General features: G+C 27.3%; 1 protein-coding gene across 2 annotated transcripts in view; it reads left to right on the forward strand.

Moving 5' to 3' along the window:
* The window catches only part of LOC121120736 (allatostatin-A receptor), a 142,397-nt gene that overhangs the window by 46,272 nt on the left and 69,748 nt on the right, over positions 1-26,377 (forward strand). The window contains exon 2 of one of the 2 annotated variants that reach the window (XM_071889616.1): positions 25,678-25,724. The exons of the other annotated variant lie outside the window; for it this stretch is intronic. The gene's annotated coding sequence lies outside the window, so the exon portion shown is untranslated. The remainder of the gene's footprint in view (positions 1-25,677; positions 25,725-26,377) is intronic. 2 annotated transcript variants of the gene reach the window in all.

The raw sequence follows: 26,377 nt of genomic DNA on the forward strand, positions 1-26,377 counted from the left end.
ATAAAATAGGTACTGATTATAGAATTGAAATATAATTGCATAACTTTACTTATGTTTTGATTCTTTTATAATAACAAAGGGAATTTATACATAACGGAAGTGTCAAAATTAAGAAGGTTGGTAATGTTTTCGTAAAAATTTATCTGTAAGCTAAATAAATCGACAATGTTTTGTACTTTAAATTATATTTGAACTTTTTTTTTATTCGAAAGTTAGAAACAAGGGTTTTTTGAATTTCTTTTTTTATGGGCCAAAATGCTCGTCTATATTTTATTGAATAATAAAAGCAATCGAATTAATCAAAAGTAAAACACAAATGAAATGTTTAAAGGATATTCACATTAAAGCAAAACACATATAAACGGGTGTAAGTGGCAGAGCGTGTATCTTTAAATAGATGCTACGATATAAAGTTAATACATTTTTTAAACATTAAAAAAACTATTAAAAAGACACACTAATTATAGTAATGATAAAATTGTCTTTTTTTTAAATCTTATGTGTTTTTTGGTTATAGATGTAATATCTGAAATGTTAAAATTGGAGGAACTTGTTTTTGCTTCCAGAAGATTTAATGTTGTTGTTATGACTATATTAATAATATTGTTTTACATTCGAGCGTAAAAAGAAATGAAATTGTTGGTTTTTTATATGTACTGGACCGTCAGAAATTCTTGAGCATATTGAACGTCTAATAATTAATTACACCTAGCAGCTTTAAATGAGATTTTCAGTAATTTTTTCCATATGTCTAAAACATAAATCCCGATCATTTAGCCTATTGTTCACGGAATCCACTGTAAATGTCTTCTCATCTAAGAAGAACAAAATTCGAGTTCCGTGATACCTTAGGTAATTGTACATCTTTTTGCACTGATCAAATCGTAATTGTTGTTTTCATTGATTGAACAAGGGTAGTTTGCAAAGATAGTAGCATTGAACGCCGTGGAAGGGATTACTGACCACTTCTTCGCCACGTACGTCATTTGTGGTCATTTTCAGATTTTTCAAAAAAGCTTTTTTTGCCGTTCAGGCTTTAATTTGATCAGTTTTCTGCTTTTATCATATATATGATATATTGAAAATATATTTTTTAGTACGTAAAAAATCGGAAGTTCAATTTTCACCAATTTCTTATTTTGCCGATAACTTATTTGATTTTGAATAAATTTAGAATACGTTGTTATTTGTAAAGGTTTTTTTGAAAAGTAAGTCACTTTTTGAATAACAATCAACCCCCTATTAAGTCGCTTGTCGCTTTGATCTTCAAAAAATCAATTTGTGTTTTGGGTATAGAATATGCCTCCCTTATATCACCCCCCACCTGAAAATCGACACCTCCGTCTTAATCTGATCAGGTTCAAAAAGAAGCATGTATACAAAACTTCAGCCTTAAAATTGGGGTACCCATAAAGGACACATACACACAAACTCTATTTTATATCTATTTATATGCTCAGCACCAAATTGATAAAGAAAATTTATAAATTTACAATCCTATAGAAAATGATCACTAACCTCATCCCCGGAGCAAAAAAAAAAAATCGTGCGATGTTCATCCAAAAACAACTTGTAACTTACTTTGAGCGTGCTGGAGAGAAGACAATATTAAAACCCCTTTTAGGAGGAGGACAACATAAAATAATTTACAATTTTAATAGCATTAGCTAAAGGAAGATCCATGTTTATTCTCTTTAATTAGTTGATAAAAGGATTGGTTCTTGGATATATTTTCACAAGAATGAATTCAAAATTGTTGCCCAACGCCTTCGAAAAGGAAGGCAGTTTGTTTTGCTACTATTTAGAATTTCAATTATGGCTAGTACAAATTTTTTTTTCAAAAGGAATAAAAATTACATATGCAAAATTACATTGTCCTACGAGGTCTTTTTAAGTCCCCTCATCTTGATCAAATTTTGAAAAAGTACAAAAACTCTTTACTTAGTAAACATGAATAAAAAAAAATATTTTTGTTTGTTATTTTGCATTGAATAATTTTGATGCACGTTTTTTTTATGCATAATCTATAATATATCTATTCTCTAATGAAATGAAAACAGAGAAAAATTTGACAATCCGCCTACTATACAATTTTTTTTGTTACATCTTCAGAAATTAAAAATGAAACTTTTTTTTACATAACTCTCTCTTTTTGGTCCATAGAAAAAAACTTTCACAAGCTTTTGATGGGTTGGAATAATGTGTATCATAACTAAAACACGCAAAATATTGATAAATACTGTATTTTAATGTTTATTGACGAAATGAGTTACTATTATTCTATCATACGATCTCCTTTGAATTACATATACATAATGTATATTTCCTTCTAAAGGAACGATAAAGATGCATACCTACGTATATGAGTTGAATTGAATAATTTCTTAAATTTCTTCTTAGGTTTGATCATAATTTCATGCTATATAAATAAATTGGCTTTAATTATAAAAACCACAGCTTTTACAGTCATAGAAATAAAAAAAAATGTTATATAAGGTTGTGTAATAGACATTAAAAAATAATTCCATCCTTTCTTATGAAGTAAAATAGCTAAAATGTAAAATCAATTTTTTTTAATATCAGCTATCTTTTATATTGATATGTCACTTGTACCCCCATGTATTCATGGAGTTTTTATGACTTAATATATTGTGTTATTCCATAGTTACGATAGATTGAAAATTGACGACTACATTAAAGTTTATATACATACTTTATTAGTGCATTTTTTTTTGTAAACAAAAATGTTAAGTAACGTAGATACGTTTTGACAGCTTCTAAAAACAACATCCTAATTTGTAGGAATTTTTATATAATTACAATGTTGTTTACACGTAAACTCTTAAGAAGTATAAAAAAGTATGTATGAATGTTGATCAGATAATAATTAGTGCTGAGTATAGTTATGAAAATCTTATTTAAGTATGATACCCATATTATTTTTATCGGAGTGAAATAACTTAGTCTTCTAAAGAAATTAAGTCAAGACCTGTATGAAAAAAAAAGAAAAAAAAATATCGGGATTAGTTCTATGGATTAATTGTTGATGATGTGATTTATGTTTTGAATTTGTGAACATCGGCACAATAACGTTATACGAAGTGATATGCAACAATCGAATTTGTTATTTTTTACACAAAAAGACAATTTTTGCCGTGACAGGATGATTCGTCTTGAACATTTTCGCATTGTGATACTCTCGCCTTCGGACGTCTTCACTTTGTACTGTTTTCCCTTGACACTTTTGTGTGTGTGTGTGTGTTTCTTTTTAAAATATTATTTTCACATATCATATCAGTCAAAAATCATAAAATGATCCAAATAATAATTATGAAAACACAAACAAATCAATGTTAGAATTTAAAATATTATATGTTTAATTAATGAAGGGGAGAAATAAAAAAAAATACGGTAGATAAGTGATCAGATCAAAAAGTGAGATTCCCAAGCAAGCGCTTAATATACCCCTAGCTCGCTCTCTTCTTTTCCTTAGATATATCACTCAGTATATTATATTACGTTGTATCAATTATTCTATGTTGACGTGAAGACACGTTCATTTATTTAATTATATCATATTAAGTAATAACACAGAAGAACCATCCCGAATCCCTCTGGTCTAGAGAACTACCTGGTCGGTCGGTGAGCTTTATACATGGTAATAATTCATAATTATCTAGTAATCTCTACTCAGTAGAGACAGTTTATAGCATTATTGTCTGTTATATTTTATGAGTATTTTGTGATTCTATGTGGCAATTAACCATCTTCCTATTAATGTGCCGATTTTGGATCTTAATGAATGGAAGAAAATCATAGTTTCAAGACCTTTCTGAAAAAAAAACATCATTTTTAGTCGTTGATAAAAAGTAAACAGAAAAACTCATAGGATCTCAAGAGTTGCCGAGCTTTGAGGATGAAATAAAATAAGGAATTCTTCACAGTTTGAAGTTTAAAGTTGGAATATCATTTAGTAATATAATACTAAATATAACTATTATTATTACATTCAATTTAAAATTCCTTATAACTCAGAAAGTACATTTTAGGGGTGGAATATAGAGCATCGGCGATTATGAAATTCTGAGAAGCTTAAGCAAATGGTACAATAGGTCGGTTAATCTTCCTAAAGCATTAAGGTAATCTTCTCCGCAGGATGCTAGAACTGGAAATATCTCTGATGTACAAGAATTTATAAGCTTGTGTCGGACAATATCACCTGGCACCTCTATCTTTCCAACCATCTCGCCCAGTTCTGTCCAATTGAAAGAAGGGCGTCCGACTAAACTAAAAAACAAAATTTGCTATATTATATAATAATTATATTCATAACTATATACTAGATTAACATATCTCATTTATTCTTTAGTTATTGATATTTTTAGATGGACTGCAGATACATCATGGAAAAACTTTTTAATTATTGATATATTAAGCTAGATTTTTTTGTTGAGTCAATGTACTCGAATCCAGTACTTATATTTATAATTTTTATGTATATTTATCAGTAGTGAATTGATTATATGTCCATTCTGTATTTGTTATTTTAGAACATCAATTGTAATAATTTTACTAAAATTTTAACAAACTTGCAATTTTTAAAAACAGTAGGCTTTTTTTAGGTGTGTTCTACAAAATGATATTTATGAGCATGTTGCAAAAATTACCAAAGATTTTTTTTGCTAAGGGCATGGTGTTTCATATCCCATTTTACATGCCAATCTTTTTTGTCACGATATAAGTATTAAATTAGGTGTTTTATGAACTTTTTCGTTTTAGTACAAGTTCTTTTAGATTATGTCTGGTAAAGATGACTACGGGGAACAATTACTAAAATATAAATATTTATTTGGTAGATAAACAAATATACTCTCTGATAAGGTTTTTTAAAAGTTTTGTTCAATTGTTTTCATATAAAATATATCTTAATTAATTTAATTTGAAATTGTTATAGTCATTAATACTTGAAAAAAACATTTGCTACACTTTCGTATGGAATGAAAGGATCAGTCTTCATACAGGATAGTACTTATCATTGTCACCAAATAAATAATTATCAAACAAGATCCTCTTTTGCACAATAAATCCTAGAGATCTTCTAGATACTTCCTTCCAGTTCATTAATACATAATTGTAAAAGCCCTTGCTCTAGCTATTCTATAACTAACAGGAATATATGTATGGAGATTTGATGTGAACAATAAATTGATCATACTTAACCAAAAGAAAATCAAAAATGTATTTAATAATTCCTTCGACTTATCAGTATGAAATACAATTTCAAATGCCGTAAATGATTATATCAAGGAAACTCTCATGAAATTGACAACAGTTTTTTATTCTATCTTTCTCCTATACAATGAAAGTTGAATATAAATAAACTGGAACAAATAAGTTATTGTGAATCATGACTCCATTTTAAGCCCTATATATTATAATTAAGATATGAAGATTTGTGATTGACTAGCTTGGTTACTTTTTTCTTTCTAATTTCTCAAAGTCTGAATACATCAATAAAAAATAAAAATAACAAATTAAAGTAGTATTCCCTCTATTATTATTCAAGGCAAAAAAATCTCAAGGCGAAAACTTCACAGGGCAAAATAGTACAAGGCGAGAACGTCCCAAGGCAAATACCTACAAGGTAAATAAATTGAAAGGGAATCCTCCAAGAACCAGTTGGTATACAATATAAAACCAAGGAATAAAAAACATATTCTATGCTTGGTGGTGTAAAATATCCCAGTTCCCTATCAGAACATTAATAATTTGATACAGTGTGTCCAGATTGCTCAATATATTTATAATCCAGTGTTTCCTAGAGCAACAACCAACACACTCAAAGCACATACCTGGTAGTAGATTCTTAGAATAAAAGTCTTATCCATCATGGTTCTAGATATATATTTACAAAAAGGTATATCTTATAAGAAATTATATAAAGTTGTATACAAAGATATTGATGATAAAGTTTTGAACTATTTAATTTCAATATTAAAGTCTTTATATTTTAATTTCTATAGAATGTCGATCCTTTTTTACAATCGTAAAGTCATTTCGGCTCAATATCGCTAAATTAAAGTTTTAAGATGGGGTAAAATTTCTGTTATTTTTATCATTATAGGTTTTTATTTCAATATTTTGAAAAAAACAAATACAAAAAAACATTTTTATCTTATTTTGAAAATAAGGTGTTTTGATATAAAAAAACAAAGAAAAGAACAACAACTTTCGAGAGATATTTACATAATATGACATAGCTTGAATTCGTGTAGAAACAAAAAATGATGTACTATGATTATTTTGATCAACATTGAGTTTAGAATAAAGTTTTTTTTTTATTCTTCAATGAATTATCGTTCATTTCTACTTGTTCTTGATAATTAATTAAAGAATAATTTTGAATTTTTAATATTATAATTTTTTTATTTTCTATCTATTGCTTCCTTTAATCACATCATTCCCTGGAAAATAAGTCATTTCAAGATAGCTTTTAAAATCATAGATAAAATTAAATTAATTAAATATGAGTAAAAAATGTCTTTAAAACATTTACTTATCTAGTATCTTGTTAAGTTTAAAAAAACCTTATATGCGACGTATATTAATTTTTACCCAACTTTACTAACTTTAATCTTTAATATTGAGTACTATGCCTTAATTTTAAACCTCTTTTGTTTCAATAACTATCATTGACTATCTGAAGAGCGTGTGAAGATATTTATATACTCAAATTTAATATTATACTGTTCAATTGCAGATATAATCTTTTGGACAATACTACATTCTGTAATTCATGAAAATTTCATTCAATTGTCTTTATGATTAAGAATGTGTATTATTTTATTAAATATCATATTTTGGTGTAAGTTATAACATAAATACTACGAAAAAAGGCATAAAATATCGATGATAAATTGATCATTACGTCCTTAATATTAAAACTAGCGACATGATTTTGGTATCAAATTGTCTTTTTACCATTATCTATTAGATAGTTCAGGAGTAAACCGGAAAGAAAAATAGAATTATAAATTAAAAACATATTAAAAAAGAAAGAAAAGTTTGATACATTAATTTCAACACACTCCGGCATCATTTGGGGTCATCCCTCCTTTCATTCGGCAGACATGTTGCCCTTCTAGTTATTTATATATATAATTAATTATTCCTCAATTCTCATCTAAACTCTCCATCATTTCTACCATCTTTTTCATTCCTCAAGATATTGCTTTCTTATTAGTTCTTGCTTTGTTTAAGACTGACTCTACTTTTGTTATCAAGTCTTCTATTTTGAAATTTTCAGAGTGATTTTATACTTTTGGCGCCGACCAACCACCTTTCATGGTTTAGTACTTTAATTGTTTCTTTACTATCTCCCTCACTCTATCAATTAATTGCTACAATGATAGACATAGACAAAAATGTCTTTTAAACTTTCAATCGCCAAGGCACAGAAAGTGCTTTATTTATTTTCCACTGCTGATTTCTTAATGTTAAGTTAATTATACTATATTTTTTTGTCATTCAAGATTGTTTTTATGTTGAGGCACCACCTATATTATGTACATGCCAATTTGTAATCCATTTAATCCGATAAACTAAAGAAGGAATAAGAATGTTTTGATTGCATTTTGTAAAGCTTTACTTAGGATCTTGACTACAAATAAGCATAAAAAAAACCCAATTATATTTGCTTCATACACATATTTATTACTTACTCAACAATTTAGGCAATGCTAATCCAGAATGTTGTTTCTCTAATTGTACCACATTGTCTTGAGTACATATACAGATTGGATCTTATGTAGTAGTATGTTACACTTTTTGTTATTTCCAATTTAGAATGACATTTTGTACATTCACAGAGGAGGACAAGAATACATCTCATCTCTGGGTAGATATAGGTGAGACTGTTGGAAAGAGCTAAGAGGATTCTAAATTTTCTCATTGACAAAAAAAAAAATTAGGTAAAGTCTTACTATTTTCTTATGTAAAAATATAACTCTTGATTTTACTGTGAATAAGCAAAACAGCCGCTATATCACAATAAACATACATACAATGTCTCAGCTTTAGTGAGAATGTCTTCAGAACAAAAATCCAGCCGGAACTATGGTCTTGGATGTTGTGGCGTCTTCCCTCCCATTTTGTGGAGAGGAAGGTTCTTCTCAAAGCTGACGTCAAATTTCTGGATAAAAAAACTCTTACCATGTCCAGGAAAAAGTTCGGGGACAACTTTGTTTTAACTCAAGATGGAACTCCATGTCATTGCAGTGCTAGGTCACAGGGCCTTCTTGACAGATAAATTTCCAGATTTTGGTACCTCAACATGTGGCTGCTCTCCTCTCCAGACACAAACCCCTTGAACTACTCAATCTAGACGTTTATGGTGAAATGGGTGTGTGCTACTCCTCACAGGAGTATCCAGTCTCTAGAGTCTTTCATCCAGAAGGAGTGGCCCAAGCTCGAGTCTGACTACCACGTATTCAGACCATTATTAGAACTGAGGGGTCGTATAATGAATAAAAGTTGTGCCAAGTACTATTTTCAGATGATTTTTAAGAAAAATGCCCTTGCTAAATCTTTTGTATAAGTATTATTTAAAAAAAATTGGAAAGATAAAGATACCTCAAGATAAGATTAACCCTGCATTGTAATCAGACTTAATACTTTTTACGTAGTACCATGTTGTCACTTTTATTGTATCTCGCAAGATTTTGAAAATAATGTTATACATTTAATTGATAAAGTTATCAAAGAAATTCGTGTTCGCGCCTCGGTGATTCCTAGAGAAAGAAATGTACTATATGTATATGGATTTCACCAAAAGATTCCTAGGTTTAATGAAATAATTGTAGTACTATAATGTTTACTTATACTTAATCAGTGCAGCTCCATCTACCCAATTAAGGAACATTAAAAAAAAATTAATAACTATACAAAAACAAAAAACAAAAATTTCCCTCAAATGTACTTATAATGAATTTTTCATTATATGACTTAATTATATGTAAAGTGCATTTAAGCAGGGTTCTCAACCAGTGTGTTGCAGAAACCTGAGTGCCAAGGAGACAGTAGTACTAGATTTTTTTTAGAGAAAAGTTAACAGACTACTTATCAAAACCTACAAGAAATTGAAATCTTTGCATTTTTGTCCATTTCTCTGTGGATCCTGCTTCCAAAAACATAGCTTTCTTCACTGTGTTGAAAATGAACTTTTGTAACTATCAACAGATAGCATCCTGAAATTTCAGCTCACAAAAGTAGATGTTTCTTCATTCTGGAAACTGGCTTACAGTCAATATCCGTCTTTGTCAAAACGGGCAATCAAATTTCCGTTCCCTTTCACTACCACATATTTATCTATATTATAGTTTTTCCAATGTGACCATAACAAAATCAAAGTCAATAGACATACTTCAAGCAACTTTGAATGCTATGCTGCGTATGAACCTCTGCCCACAATGATCTCATTATTTGCAAAAGGAACCCTTGTGTCTTACTAAGGGAAAGCAGAATATGTGTTTTGGTCATTACAGCTGACATTAATACAACACATATCTACATACTAGTTTATTATTTGTTGTATAAGTATCATAGATTCGAGAAGGTGTGCTTCAGAAATGTTTTGCCAATTCAGTTGCGAAAAGTTGATGTAATCCCTTATAATAAAGTATCCTATTTGTTTTGTTTTTATTGTACAATAATATTTTCTGCTGAAATGTAAACTCAATTTCAATTTTGAGATCTCCTATGCCGTCTTTTTGCATGTACCTGACACTTTAAAAATTTAAATTAGACAAATGTGGTAATATAATTTTTTGGTTCACTAGCTAAATTTATAACGAAATTTGCACATACATCACCACAAGGTCATAAATATATTGACTTGCCCATAAAAAAACACCTCAAATTTATAAACTTTTCACTCAGAACAATTCAAATTTTAATTTTATTGAAAAAAAATGCTTCATTTTTTTTTCAAAACTATCAGATATCTGAGAATTCTTCAAAGTATGTTTATTTTGGCTCAAGTTATATTAAATATGACATTTTAAGCCCGAGCTGAATTACATGCTAAATAAAATCTCATGTATTGAATTCAGGTCAAGTTTTATCAAATACGTAAAGTACATTTATTAAAATAACAGTTATTCAAAACAACTTCGATAACAAAGACAAAATTAATTCAACTCTAAGTTCATATATTTCTGTGATTCAGTCAAATACGAGTCATCATGCTCGGAGTGCATATTAAACTACTAGAGCTTGGAGTAGGTAAAATATGCAATATTAAAAAAATGTAAGTTCAATGTTTAGTTTTGGTTGCAAATGAGTTTAATAAAAACATGGATATTTAATTGAACAAGGAGTTAACAGAAGACGTTATCTATATATGTACATGAATAATTACTTTCTTTCAGTTTTTAAGGTGGAGGTTATACATTTACATATGTAAGTGAAGAATAATCAAATCTGGGCTAGTATAAATTTCAAAAAATGATAATTCTCAAAAAACAAGGAAAAGCCAAATGACAGCAATCCTGATTTAATAAGTAAATTATTATTAATTATAGTACTCAGTCTAGGTAAAGACAAAGTCTATGAAAAAATGACTCTGCTTTCAACTGTTATACTTCATTATTAAGTTAGATGATATTTGCTGATTTTTTTTTTAATTTAAAGAACTAAAACAAAAAAAGGAAAATATGCTGATCCTATTTCAGACCACTTAGATTTTTAAAAACTAGAGTTTAGGTTTTATTTGCCTTGATTTTTCTTTCCCTTTTTTGCAAAAATCAGGGTAGCTCAGGTAAATCTGGAATATCTTTAACTATATACTGGACAATAAAAAAAATAATTAACTTCGTTATTCCAATTTTAATGTGAGAGATTGAGCGTTACCTTTAAAATCCTTGCAAAACTTTTTAATTCACAACAAGTATTTACAATGGAGGAGACTCAGATATAACTTGTTGGAAGAAGTGAAGATGCCATTTTGGGAAACTCAGATCTGGTCCTCTAACTCCCTCTATATAAATCCCATGGATTATTTCCTCTATGGGGAGTAAGAGAGGAAGGTCTCTGCCATGTAACACCTCAGTATCGACTACTTGAAGAACTTCATCATCAATTACATGGAAAAAGTATCCCCACGGAAGTAGTCAAGGCCTGTAAATCCTTTGTTCTTCGTATCGAGCGAATGATTGACGAATATGTCGGACAAATTAAATGAATATTTTCTTTTATATAATTAAAACTTGTAAATAAAATTACAAACCATTCCTTGCTTTCCTTATTGATCAGGATGCAATAAAAAGTCGTCCGGATTTACTAGAACGACCCTGAATAAACCTACGGGAAATCCCGTATTTCTTATTTAATAATATAAAAATTGTTAAATTATATTGGAAAACTAAGTTACATTTTAGCATACGGGTCGAGTTGTGTATTTTATAATTAATCAAGATATAGGTCGACCCAAAATTAAATTTTTCATCCTTTTATAAATATTTTAACAGTTATTGATTGGATTGAGTAACTGTTTAAAAAAAAAAAAACAGATCCTTACACTCTAAAAAAATAATTTGAGCTCCTTAATCCAAATGATAAAATGACTAAAAAAAAATATATATTCATCAATAAAAACAAAAATACTTAAATATTTATGTATTTATTATTTTCCCGGGTATGTATAAATTTGAAAGAAATATTCCCCAGACTCCTACTAAAAGGAAAATTGTCTGGAAATTGTGAAATACAGGCACGAGTGCTTGAGTTTCTTTTTTTGGTAGATGTAAACATACACAAAAATAAATTACAATATTTTTCCCGTATCTTTCAATTGCAGATGATATTAATATGTTAATATCCCTATAGAAAGTACAATTTTTAAAAGGGTATGAATAAAATTAGAAATATATCTAAATAAGTTATTTGTTTGTAGCCTAAGGGAGAAAATGCCAATAATACCTTATAAATTAACTCTATCAACTGTAACAATATCAAATTCACATTTAATAGGAGTAGTAGTATTTGTTTTTTTAAATTGTTCAAACAAAAATAGTAGGTACACTTTTCCCATGAGCTCTTAATAAATTAAAGGTGTTTGGTCTACTTAACTAACAGAAATAAGTAAATAACGAAGTAGAGTGTAATTAAGGTAAGGTGTCAACGCATTTTACAGATTTTCTTAATAGTGGACATTTAGGAAAGTCCCAAAAATAGATATGCTACAATTACTAACTGGCATTAATCGGACATATTTGGTTAACTTTGTTATAATAATAAAAATATGTGCCCTTTTTACAAAAAAAAAATGAGAATAAAACGTCAGGAATTGGCTTTACACACTCGTTTCTACATTTATAGTGTTTCTAAAATGACTTTACAGGCATCCATCCCAACATCTTTGGTAAGGTTTGCTTTATTAATATAAACATAATATTGATTCAAGGTGGATCCATACAGAAAGAATTACATAGAGACAACCAAGAGGATTTCGATTTGCAGTTCGAAATCTTTACGTCGGAGTAGATTAAAATCATCATTTATTGAAAAGGGTACAAATACAGTACAGCATTGAGATTAAAGTCCTACAAAATACAATTTTGCATTAAAACAAATGAAGAACGAACTATAATCATAAGTTAAAGTATTCCTTTACATTTTCTTTCTCTGGAGTATTTATTAATTCAGTGTTAGCTAAAGGAAATAAATTGATTAGGTATTGTTTTATTTATAGAATCAGAGACAATCAAAGTTGAATATGATTTCTCTTGATTTAATTGTCTGTAACATATTAGGGCTGATACTCATTAATTATTTACAAATTTCAAAACCTCCTTCTTTTAAAATGATATATTTTTTTTTAAATAAAAAAATGATATATATATCTCCTAAAATTTGTAAGCTAATTCCTTACTATTCTTATAGTAGTAAATAACATAAAAGTATAATATGTTTAATTGTTAAAGCTTATTTTTTTAACTTGAGAAATGTTGAGCTTGGAAGTTTGCAAATTTTTTCTTTTATAATAAAGACATCGTATATAACTTTTGAAATGTTTTGAAAAATATTTAGAGGTAGCTCAAAGACTCCAAAGTTATGAAATTTACGAATTTTTCAAAAATGAGTGATTTGATCTAAATATCATCTAGTCACTTCGTGTTACATCAAATTTTATTTGAATAAATCAATTTGCAATCAAAAATATTTCATAATTTTTCTATTAACATTTGGTTTAAATTTATCAAAATGAGCATGAGTTGGTCTCACAAAAGAATATAGCGGTCTACTAACATTTTATAAATTACTACTCTAATTTTAAAAATTCCAAAATTGTAATTTAAAAAAATATGTGCAAATAAAAATCACAATAACTTTATTACCTCATATCCAAAATTTAGATTTATAATAAATTAAGAAATAATATTTGTTCAATCATTGAAAAAAAGAATATTTACTTTGTGATATTTCTTATACTAATCCCACAATAAAATTTATCTACATTGTTAGTTTCTACTATAAATAGCCCATAATAGTTCTTCACTACGACTACTATGAAGTTTTGGATATATAATATGAATTCTTATTATAAAGGCTTTTTTATCGAAAAAAAGTCAAAAAAAGGTCAAACTTATAGTAATTTAACATGTTCAGTATACTATAAGTAAAAAAATGATCCTCGCTCGTGGGTTGGGAAAATAAATAGTAAATATGGATGTAATTTTTTTACGAGCAGACGGATGGACATATAGCAAAGACTGCAAATTATGGGAATCTTTGGTCTGTTTTACCAATTAAAACCAAACGTTAGTTGAAAAATTATGAAATATTTTCGAATACAAATTTATTCAGCTATATTTCTTCAATCGCGTGTTGCAACACAAATTGATTAGATGAAAACACTCATATTTGAAAAAAAATCGTAGATTTTCAAAAATTCAGAGTCATTGAGCTACATCTAAATATTTTTTAAACTGTTCAAAATTTATATACGATGTTTTAGAACTAAAAGAAAAAATTTGCAACCTTCCGAGCTTAACATTTCTCAAATTGAAAAAATAAGCTCCACATCGATTACACAAAAAATTTAAAAAAACTTATTGTCTAGGTTAGATAATGTTTGATGTGAACTATTTATTTTTAAAATGAAATTTTTAATATAAAAATTGACCAACAACTTTAAAATTGCGTACAAATATTTATTGACTACTTTAATTTAGATGGCTGTAAAAATATCTTTATGTGTTGAGGCACGCCATATTTTTAATTATTATATAGATCGTCATGAGCATTGTCAGCAAAAAAAAAAATACTCTTTACGAAATTTAATATTTAAATTAGTTTAAATACTAGGTTGTTTAAATTCAACAATGGATTAATTCAATGCCACAAATTTCTGTTCTTTAGGACATTTATATTGTCGTAGGAGATGGGAGTTAAGTTGTTTGCATTTTATTCTCATGTTATAAATAAATAAATCATTACAAGGAATAAACTCAAATAATAATAAATTTTTTTGCATTTTTAATCATATTACAAAAAAATAAAGCCTTGTTATCGTATTTATTACTATTTAAAAAACTTGCTTAACACTTCAATATCTCATCAGTTCAGAAAAAACTTCTTAATGGAATGAATATTTTTGGCACAAATATTTGATTCATTTGGATAAAGAAAGTTTTTTATTTGTTTATGTGATAATTCTGCAGACAAGAAATGAGTGCCTAAGCAAAAAAATTCTTTGCTTGAAGTGTTACATAATTTAAATTATTTATATTTTGTCAAGGTAATGTAAAATAGTGTTATATTAGCATGGATGACTAAATTACAATAGCAGAATTCTATTGATTTAACCCAATTTAAATTAGGTTGAAAATTCAGCAAAAGTAATTTCGTTGGTTATTACATCCAGTAAGTAAACCGTTAATTTGGTATAAATTAAATGCAGGAAAGAAAATTTAAAAAAAGTCAAACCTAACCCTCTGTTAACGAAAAGGGATATTATACAACCCAAAATTTATAAAAATAATTTTAGTTCTTTTAATCTACATTTTATCGGCAACACTTAATATTTTCTTAAAGCATTCAATTTGGTGGTATGAATTTTTTTACATATCTTACTAATACCTAGTTTAGGATTTATTCGTAATTTTAGGGAAGTTTTAATCGAGGTTTGATGAATTGAATTTAATGAATTGCTGAAACGTTGTTTTTTTTTTAATTTTTTTATTTAGTTCATTCTTCTTTCTTTCAATGTGATAATTAAGGCTTAATGCAGTAGCTACAAAATTATATAAATTGTGGATATTATTTTTTAAATTCGCCAACAATATCAGAGACTAATGAGTGCTTATTTGGTTCCTTAATTTGTATAAAAAATGAATCTTTGCTAACAATTTTGGTTAAAGAAACTTAAAAAATACGTTTTTACTATAATAATATCAAGTTATATCTTGTTCCAATTACAAACTCGTATTTATAAGACTATTTTGAAAGGAGACAAGATTAATAGAAATAGAAGGTTAGAACATAACGCTTTTCTGACTAACGTTTGATTTCAATCATGCTTTTTAATGGTGACTTCATGGAGTATAACTGTTACCAAGGATATTTAAATATCATTTTCCTTCACTGTTACTGTGAGAGTAACGCTGTTAAGCTCTATGACATTCAAATTTGTCTGTCTTGCCTAGCAGTCTGAAAGGTACATCAAGATGAAAATTCAAGAAAATCTATTTACATGATAGACTAACGTTGTATTTTTATTAACCTTCGAAATAAGACTTCATTTTTTCCCTATTTCTTTTATTGAAACAAGTATTTTCAGCATTTCAATTGATATTAACAAGTTCAAAATGTATAGAAGGGTTAGAAAAATATACAAAATTTAAAAAAAGTAATTATTAGAATCATTAAACAGTTCATCATCTAAGTAAGTACATTTTACTTTTTTTCTAGTTTACAAACTGTGTTATAAAAAGATGTTCACTAACGAAAAGTTTATATGCAGGTCCATCAAAAAATATCTTGTTACCTCATACCACTTCTTTTTTGCGTGGGTACGATTGGGTTATGGAATAATAACCAACTTACACTATGAATGCAGTAAATATGTTGTATTTATAGGTTCTGACAGCTCATTTACATTTGTCAATAATCATTTTTTCATTTGTCCCATATTTTTTGTTCCGTAATTATTTGAATAAAAAAGAGTTATTTAATCTTGGAGAAATTAATTTAAAATCAATTTCCTTTTTTTACGACTATATTTTTGATAGTTTTAATAATAATATTACATTAAAGAGCTATAAATTACACATTGATCTCATAGAAAATTAATTATGTATTTTTTTCTTTTTATTATATTACTGACATAATATGTGTACACATAAATTTAAATTGGGTAATGACATAATTATACCCATTAAAAAGCAATATATATTATTGGTATAAAATAAATAGGAGTAGTGTTATGATGTTAAATTAAAGAATAACACATATTTAAGAAACCATTGAGTAATGACATTCAAAAACTATAAAGTATTTTTGTACAAATTATGTGAATATTGCACTTTTATTTATATGTAGATAATGATTAAGAAATAAATTATTGTCTGTATAGTTTTTGTTGTGTAGAAAGTTATAACTCTTTCTATAAATGACAAATTATATAAGTAATCCCTTGAAAAAAATTATCCAGTCATTTTGAATATTAGAGTAGTCTTATGTTTTAAGCTAACGTTCTAAATAATGTTCAAAAAAGGTTCACTAAACTTAGTGAAACACCTTATGATAACTGATAGTTTGAACAAAATGATTGGAAAATGTAATTATTTGCAAGACTATTTTGTGTTTCAAATCTTTGCTTACAAAATTAAGTCCTTGAAAGTTTTTATTTAATCCTTATATTTAAATTGCCATTGTTGTAAATCCATAATTATTTCAATTTTATCAGACTCCAATAAGTATAATGAATTTAATAAAATATGTAATACGTCACTATCGTTTTTACTAAATTCTATCAGGTTTCTTTAACTAAAAACCCTATTAGAGCTCATTTTTGATTATAATAAAGAAATGAAATGAAAAGCAATAAAGAAAAGTTAATAAAAGCTGCTCATCAACACACACTTTGATCTCTGGGCTTAATTGGTAGTCATCTAAAAACAAAAAAGATTGAAAGATCAAAAATAAACATCAAAGATACAAGATAATTCTATATCTGAATTCTATATAAAGTATCTGGGTGAAAATGACCCATAACAACATCTTTGTATTTTAACCAAACGTTAAAAATATATATTAGAAAAACTATCAAATATCTTCATAGTATCCAACAAAAGAAAGTTACTAAATTTTTTGATATTTTATCTGATATCTATATTTACATTTAACTTTTATAACATGTATGTATATTAACCGAAAAAGAAAGAAGGAAGGAACATGTTGTACAATGTTTGTAGCCTGGGAGTTCCTAATACAGAGAGCACTCACACTTAGATGAATGAATGAAAGCATCACTTACGGCTTATGTTTTTCTTATATGAGTGCAACCTAAAAAGTTTGCCTCTTCCCCTAATTACATTACGTAAAAAAGCTAACATAGGATTGATTCGAAGGGTTGTCGAGTTTATCTTACAACAAAATTGCTCTTCTTTTGGTAAACATCCATCATCTTGCTAACATTATTAAACAAATTGATGAACCCATACTAAACAACTCAACTGTTTTTTAAAGTGACATAGCTACGTATAAATTATTATCCTAAACTCAATGTAAATCGGTTTGTTTCATGCTTACTCCTTAAAACTAGGGAAATATAAATAATGTAATGAACTTCAATGGCCATATAGAGTAATTGTAATACTATATTGTTTACTTATACTTATGAAGTGCAATTTTATGTGACCAATTCAAATAACATATTAAAATATTTTTATTCATATATACAAACTAATTAAGAATATCAGAGGGACAATTTTTTGATATCATTCGGTATATCTTTATTGCACAGGTATTCTACATCCTTTCAAATTTGGACTTTTTTTTTGCACTAGGTCTTGCTCTTAGATGAAGAAAATTCAAATAAATTTAGGCAAAAAAAAGAAAAAAGGACAACCAATACTTTGTTCAACACAAAAACGGAAACGAGTCAATTTTGCCCAAAGCAAAATACATATATGAAGTATTATTTTTATTTATTTTTTTAGTATATTTTTTCAGAGTTTACCTGTTTTAATACTAAAAAAAAAGGGTTTCACTGGCGTCATTAATATCACCATAGTTGAAGGTGACACAATATTGGGGGCTCATAGTTGATATATTCAGTCAATAAAATAAACACATTTCTAATAAATCGTGATGAAACTTTGTCAAATGCCTATTTAAAAAAAAATTTAAAACTGCAATGTATACTTACTTTATGCCCATGAAAAACAGTGATATTTAAATTAAATCAAATTCAATTGTACTGGAGATCCTTAAAAGTAATTGAATTTGTATAAATTTTTTTTTCCAACAATTAGGAAGGATAAAATTAAAACAATTAGAGTAAAATATTTTATTTTCTTCATTGTAATATTTTAATTTTAATTTTCACTATGGAAATTATATTTTAAGATCAGATATTTAACAAAACTAGGCATAAGAGACATACGCTTTTGATTGACAGTAAAATATAAGGTCTTTTATTGGGTAGTTGCATATAGTATCCAATAGTTCATTAATTTACTCAATATTAACCCATTAGTAACGAAAATTATCCAGCATTAATTTTGACTTACTGATTGTTCATATTATTCAATATAAAATATAAGTATGTTTCCCAAATAGAACACATTCTGAAAAATGTTACGTTTACAAGCTAAAGCCTGTCACGGCATTCTGCAGATACAAATATTTTTTTAGCTTCTTGAGGCCTTATTTAACATTCTTATTTCGATATTAATAAACTTTTTTTTTACTTTTTAAATCCGTATTTGGATTAAAAATTAGCATGATTTCTTGCAAATCATAAATAAAATCATGTTTTTGCATGAATTATAAAGTCAAATTTAAAAAGAATGTTTAGTAACACAACAAAATTTAGTAATGATATTTTTTTACAAAGGTATATAAAAACTACACACAGATTGCTGTTTTAAGTATTGCTGTTGTTTATCCCTTCCAACAAAACATGTTTTCAAAGGGTATAAAAAAAAAAAAAAATTGGTTGATGATTCAAACGGGCATTAACAATCAAGAGAACCTTGATAAACATTGTTTTAATGTGTGGCAAGATATTTTGCCATCCCACATTAATTGGTTATTGAAGAAAGGTAGTCTTAAAACTTGGTTGTTTAGTCCCAAAAAAGGCCAAAATCTGCTATGCTTGTGTCACATGGATTCACTATTCACTGAAGAGTTTGCCACCTTCTTCCTTAATACCTAGTTGGATATACTGGAACTAATTTTATTTATTTAAAAATAAATATAAGAAATCAATATTTTCACGGGTACTTGTGAATATTAGAAAAATAATAATGTCATAAATCAACTTTAGTAATGAATGGTTAATGCAATTTATGTCCTTCTATAAATATTTTTACCTTAAAAATGACAGAGTACTTCTTGGTTGGGACTCCAGCTGTTTCCACTCTTATAGTTTGTATATCTATTTATTAAATAAAATATCCAACAAATTAGTTTTATTCGTATCCAATATTATACTAATTAATTGGATATTATTGTATCTATCAATGTCCTTATATTGTATTTATATACAAATAATATCTTTAAAATTGATTAAGAAAAGAACAATAACTTTATGATGGTTTTGTTTGATGAATGCTTAATAGCATATTTTTATCAATATTATGATTGAACTACAATGCTTCAAAAAAGTATAAATGCATTGGACCTCTCGAATATGTTTTTGATAGTAAATGAAGTCAATAGGCTTCTGGGAGATCTTACTTAGCTCCATACTCCTAGAATTTTTCTTTTTACGGAATTGTTGAAAAAGAATTGACAATAACTAATTATTTAATTCATTTAAAATATTTTAAATTAAATTTTGAATCTCTTTTTATGAAATAAATAAACTTCTAAAACCTATAATTGAAAATTTATTTAAAGAGAAACGAATAAATGAAAATTTTAAATCACCAAAGTTATGTTTATTTAGTGTAGGGACAATAGTAGACGTCTCCTACCTGACATGATTTTCAAAATTGTGTAAAACAAAACATGACATGTGTACTATTACCATAAAAAAAAAAAAAAATAATTTATAAAAATTGTTTTATTGCCTTTTGAAAGAAGAAAGTTTAGACGATGCACACTGTATTATTTCAAACATAAAATAATATATGTTTAGAAGATATCTAATTTTAGAGATAATTAATATATTTCCTACTAAATTGATATAGTCTACGATAAATTGATAACTACAAATGTGTTTGTCAATAAAATATACAGTCAATATTAATAAATAGTTAGTTTCAAGTAGGTTACTACATCCGTTATGAGTCTACATTGTACCCATATTTACCTGTATATTAGTGTGCATTAGATCCCCAAATAAAAATTATTGACTTAGTTGTATGATAAAGATGTTTTAATCCCCTGTGTATATTGTATTTATATCCCTCAACATCAAGCATTTTTGCCTCAAGTGTCCTGGTGCAGTGCAAAAGGCCCGCTGGATGATTGCAATTGCTGTCTTCAATTGAAATTGTTGTTTTCAATTAAAAAATTTCTTTTTATAACACAATATCTTATCTTTGTCAGCAGGAACCATTTATACCAAATATTAGACTGAAAAGCTATATTTCTTGGTCAATTTTGTATGCTTTATCTACAGTTCACGGAGGAATACAAGTATTACATCCATGGATACTTCTTGGAATGATTTGTGCCTTAACAAGAAATCCTGGCAATATAAGCTTATCAATCCAACCGTGTTTAAGAGTGCCATATATGCTCTATCTTCTCATTTGTGGTATTTATCTGCAGAAATGGTAACATTTCCGCTCTTCAGGAATTTAATTCCATCAAGTAAGCGGAACAATATGGCTAAGAGGTTCATAGTAATGAAATATGAACTCAGTGATAGACGGGACAGTCATAAATAACGCTTTGGTACAGGTTTTGGGGCACCACGTTGCCTTATTGACATAACACAGTCTACGACACTTCTAGATTTAGTTTCGTCCAACTCCTTGCTCACATTCACAATGCTAAGCTTAGAGACTAATTTCCTCACCAAAAAAGACGCAGAGTGGATAAATTTGTCGTCTTATATGTCTTCGAAATGAAAGATCAATTTAATTAACGTTATTAGTGACTCGGCAGCAAAGGCAATAAAACTAAGTTCATATATTATGTTCGGGTGTTGCCAAATTAAAAGATCATTTTTAAAATGTTTTGCAAGTAGTAGAAACAGAGAGAATTAAACAAGAGAAATCTAATATATTACTGAATAAACATAAGTATCTGTGAAGATTGTCAATTAGTAGAATATCTATTAACTTTTGATTTGTTTATTTTGGACTTTCGTCATCAAAAAATGATATTCTGGTATTTTTTCATTGAACCTCGAAAACAAATAAAATTATTTGATGTCTTATTTATTGTGTAAGAATGTATTAACTTGGAATATACATATTTCTTATAATTTAAATTATTTTTGTCGCATTTATTTAGTTTAGAGATACATATAAATCCATTTTTTACCATTTATGTGGGCCGGCTTAATGATACTCAATAGTTATAAAATTTCAACAAAATTATTTTATTATGTGATAAAACGCTTTTTTATGCCGCCATAAAAAAATTAAAACATTTAAAAATCATGGGGGTTTTATGCACCCTATTGTATATTTTTAAAATGGACCTGTAGACCCTTCATTCAGGATAACTTTGTATATTATAATAATTTAGCCTCAACAATTTTTCTATTCAATGTTACGAGGTCTTTTGATTTAAAATGTTTTTTTTGCTGGTAAGAGGGAAAATGCAATAAAGAATGAAAATTACTAACGTGGCATTTTCTCTCGGCCGAATAAAAAATATTTTAAATTACCGAATTTCTTTTTTATGAAAATGGAAAATTGTTGAGTTCTGAAGGCTATAATATAAAAAGTTCTACAAATGATTTGTATATACACACATAATAAACATGTAGCAGAAAAAAGAGAAGAAAGAAAAAGAAACACATTTTTCCTCCGTTAGATGCCACTTGTATAGATTCTTATATATATTTATTAAAATCCAAAGAAGGAAACTCTTTAAATAACTTTCAATAGATTAAGTTACATTTAAATAAACATTTACTATTATTAGTAACATCAAGCTAGGCTTAGTTTATTATTTTCAAACTTTAAACCTTCAGATATAATTCCCCTCTTTTTGACTTTAAGTTAAGTAATTCTATTTCGACGGATTTTTACAACAATTTGACACTTCTATCATAATATTTTCATATATTATACTTACAAAAAATTTAACTTGATTCACAGTTAGCACTGACTTTGATTACAAAAAACACTAACATAAAAACCCTTTAGGTAAATGAAAAAAGTTATCTGCCTGACAACTAAATGACTGTAATCTTTAATAAATAAAAAAAATTATACCTTTTCTTTTCCAAGAAGTAAGAGTCTGGTAGGTTGTGCAAATATTGATATACGGCCTTCTTAACTCATTCAATGGATGCAAAACTCCCCCTATAAACTAATTTCTTTAGTTTTTAAGTCTGAGGATGTCAAATCAAGAGAAAAAGGTGGATGGCCGAGCTATCTTAAATAAACTTCCGTAGTTTTCTATTGACAACGCGCACATTTGTGTACGTTTGTTTTCCTGGTAAAAGATGATATTTATCTTTTTTTTCACTCGAACCTTTTCTTGCTAATTTTGACATTCATCTATCAATGTAGGTTGAAATAATGTTCACATATAATTTATCTGCCTTTTTCAAGATAATCCAATAACATGATCTCTTTTGTAACCCAAAAACATGTTTGATATCACCTTTCCGGCAGATGAAAACATTTAAATTCAGCTGCACCCTTTTAACAGTTCACATGCAAGGAGTAGTGTCCCTGTAAAATTTCGTCAACATCAGATGAATTATCTAAAGGGATAAATAATCCTAAATGAAGAATTTGATAACCTTACGATATCCAATTGTATACATATTAACAAAAACATGGACGATTTTTAATAAAACAGTTCGTGTAAACAAACTACTTGAGCAAACCAGTTGAAACAAGTCGTACAAAAAATATGACCACCCTAAAAGAAACCTGTTTTTTTGCCAATTGCAATACCATCTCTATGTCAGGTCAAAAAATTTCACATTACCTAATATGTAGTGAAGACATGACGTAGGGAACAGAGGTTGTAGGGATACCATTCTTCATCGTTTATAAGTAGTATGCAGTAAAATAGAAAAAAATATATATGTATTAAAAATTATCATTTTTTTAGTACTTTTAGTAAAAACTTCTAATTAAAAAAATAAATAAATTAGCTTTCTTAATAATTTATTATTGAAAATCAAGATGCAGCCAGATGTTGTATAATTTGTATACATATTAAAAAAATATTTTTTAAATATTATTTATTTAATCAGAAAGGTACAAATACATTCCCCCTATTTTTATCCATTTAAAGTATCGAAGAAATCTTAGAAGATTTAAAAAAAATATAAATATAATTTCTCAAAAAACAATATTTATCTTATAACCGTACCTATCCAGTCATGACCAAATATTTTAGTCAGTTGAAAATGTCTGCATACGAATATTTAAATAAGTTTTTTTTGCTAAAAGTGATTGCTTTGCATTCTTATATACTATTCCTCAATTTTTGAAAAATAAGCAAAAAATGTCTATTATGTTACATCAAATATGACTCTTCTTTTATCATTATGACATAATATTCTATTATTGTCATACTATATTCAAAATAGACATATATTTTTGATAAAAACACAAAATATTAACATAGGCATATAATATATAATGTTCATTCCTTAAACTTTTGAAAACTATATTTTTGTTCTAAGTTGGTATGTTTTTACTGATTAAAAAAATATATCACATGGTCATTGATTATTCAGCTTATAGTGCTTCTTGACCTTGGAGTGGGGTCGAATGTGACTTATCAACACAAGCAAGCAAGAATAACTGTTCTCAAAAAAGATTCTAAAAAAACTTCTATTCTTTGACAAATTATCGTCTATTTCTATCATTTTTTTTTTTTTTGTAAATACATAATAGTTGTTGAAAATTGAACTTACAGAAGCAAAAATTTATTGTCATAGTAAAATAATTAGAAATTAATGGAAATATTTTATAGTGACTTAAATAAAAGATCTAGAAGTTATTATAGGTATTTTAGTTCCTTTAAAAAAAATCATAATGGACCGATACGTTTTTATGATAAATACCACTTCTGTATTTAATTATGAGATAAAAAAAATTAATTGGACAGTTATCCTTTTCTTGATTTTTGTTCAAGGTTGTTTTTATGTTAACACAACACATCTATTTTACTACCTACGTTCTATTTCAAAATTAACTTCAATTTTATTCTGTATTTTATACACTAGTTTATCCTCATGATAATACCAAATATTTTAGTACAATTAAAAAAATAAAATAAAAGGAATTATTTGAATCTCCCTGCAATTGAAATAAATACTTTTCAAGGAATTTATTTCTTCAAAAAATATTTTACTAACTTTCATGAATAAAATTGAAATTAAAAAAAGGTAAAGAAATGTAAAACGAAATGCTAGTAGCAGATTAAATTCTTTATTCGAAAGAATTTGTAAATAGCTTCAAAATCAATTATATTAATTGAAGGAATAATTTTTTTAGTTAAGCTTAATACTTTTCCCTTGAAATATTTTATTTACTCATCCTTTCCTTTCCGGTTTACATTCCAATTTTACAAATTGATTTACTTTAGTATGACGCAAAAATGTATTCCTCAAAATTTAATTTACGAACATAAACCATTTATAATATACATTGAACAAAAATAATACAAATTCCAAGCTAACATCAAGAAAAAAACAAAAATTTGTAGCACAGATATTGCTTTCCTGAGTAGTGTTATATCAATCCTTATTGATTAGGCTATTCCAGTCTTAGGACCGGGTATATAAGTCCTTGGACCCGTTTTTAAGACTATCGGTCCTTCGTACTGCAAGTACTAAAACCGATTTAAAAATAAGAAATGCAGTTAAGTGACCCATCAAAGATAGAATTCTATAAGTTTTTAGGGCCAATATGCAGGACTGAGTTGGACCAGACTAAGACTGTACTAGAAAGGGACACTCTTCGTCTATCCTAAAAAGCAAATATTTGTTATACCTATACATATTTTCTCCAATTGATTAAAATGTATATATATATATATATATTATTTCATTTTTGTATTATTGTAGACATACGGTTTAAGCCTATGAAAACATATTTTTAACAAAAAATTGATGAACGGTATAGCCCTCTAAATGATGTACAATTTAAAATATTTGTTTTCCTTCATTGTTATTTAAGGTGTTGTTTTTTCAAAATTTCAAGGAAATAATGTTATATCTTTTTTACAAAATAAAATTCATACTTTTTTATTTATTTAAAAACTCTTCAATTCTATATTTATCTTCTTTTTCAGGTAATCCAAATAATCTGTTCATATATTAATTTGAATATATATAATAGGTAAGTTTTACAAAATATAAATATATTGAACAAACCCTTGTGTCAGAATTTGTTTTCCAATTGGCGGCAAGGACACACCTATTGCCCAATTCTTTAATTAGTAGAATGTAATTATAATTTTATTTAAAGGGGCCCTTTACCACCTTCAACACACAATTACATTATTCAAAAAAATAATAAAGGAACACATTTAAAGGTATATTATCAGTGATGCATACAATATGTTCTTTCGCTATGCAAAAATACAAAAAACCGAAAATAAGCTTGAAAAGCCACTTTAGCTCTTTTTGAAAAATTTCACACATCTATGAATATTATAAATTGTAAAGAATAAAACGTGTTCTAGAATGCTGGTACAACTTTTTGTTATTGGAAATCTAGAGAGGTTTTCTTTATTTTCCAAACTCTTATCTATATTGTTTAATTCTTGATGATAATACTTATAAGTATAAAGCAATTACTATCCTCTGTGCTCATGAAATACAGCGAGTAACAATGAGGGTTTGCTCGGGCATTATAGGTGTAAATCTTTCTTGGACTCCGAGTGGAATTAAGCATTGACATGGAAGTAATTCCAGCCAATATGTACTTACTATATATTGAGTGGAATTTCCTTCTCCTCACAACTGATTGTACCTGATGTAGTAAAATAT

Source organism: Lepeophtheirus salmonis, chromosome 6 (genome assembly GCF_016086655.4).
Source record: "Lepeophtheirus salmonis chromosome 6, UVic_Lsal_1.4, whole genome shotgun sequence".
In the NCBI taxonomy this organism is placed as follows: domain Eukaryota; kingdom Metazoa; phylum Arthropoda; class Copepoda; order Siphonostomatoida; family Caligidae; genus Lepeophtheirus; species Lepeophtheirus salmonis.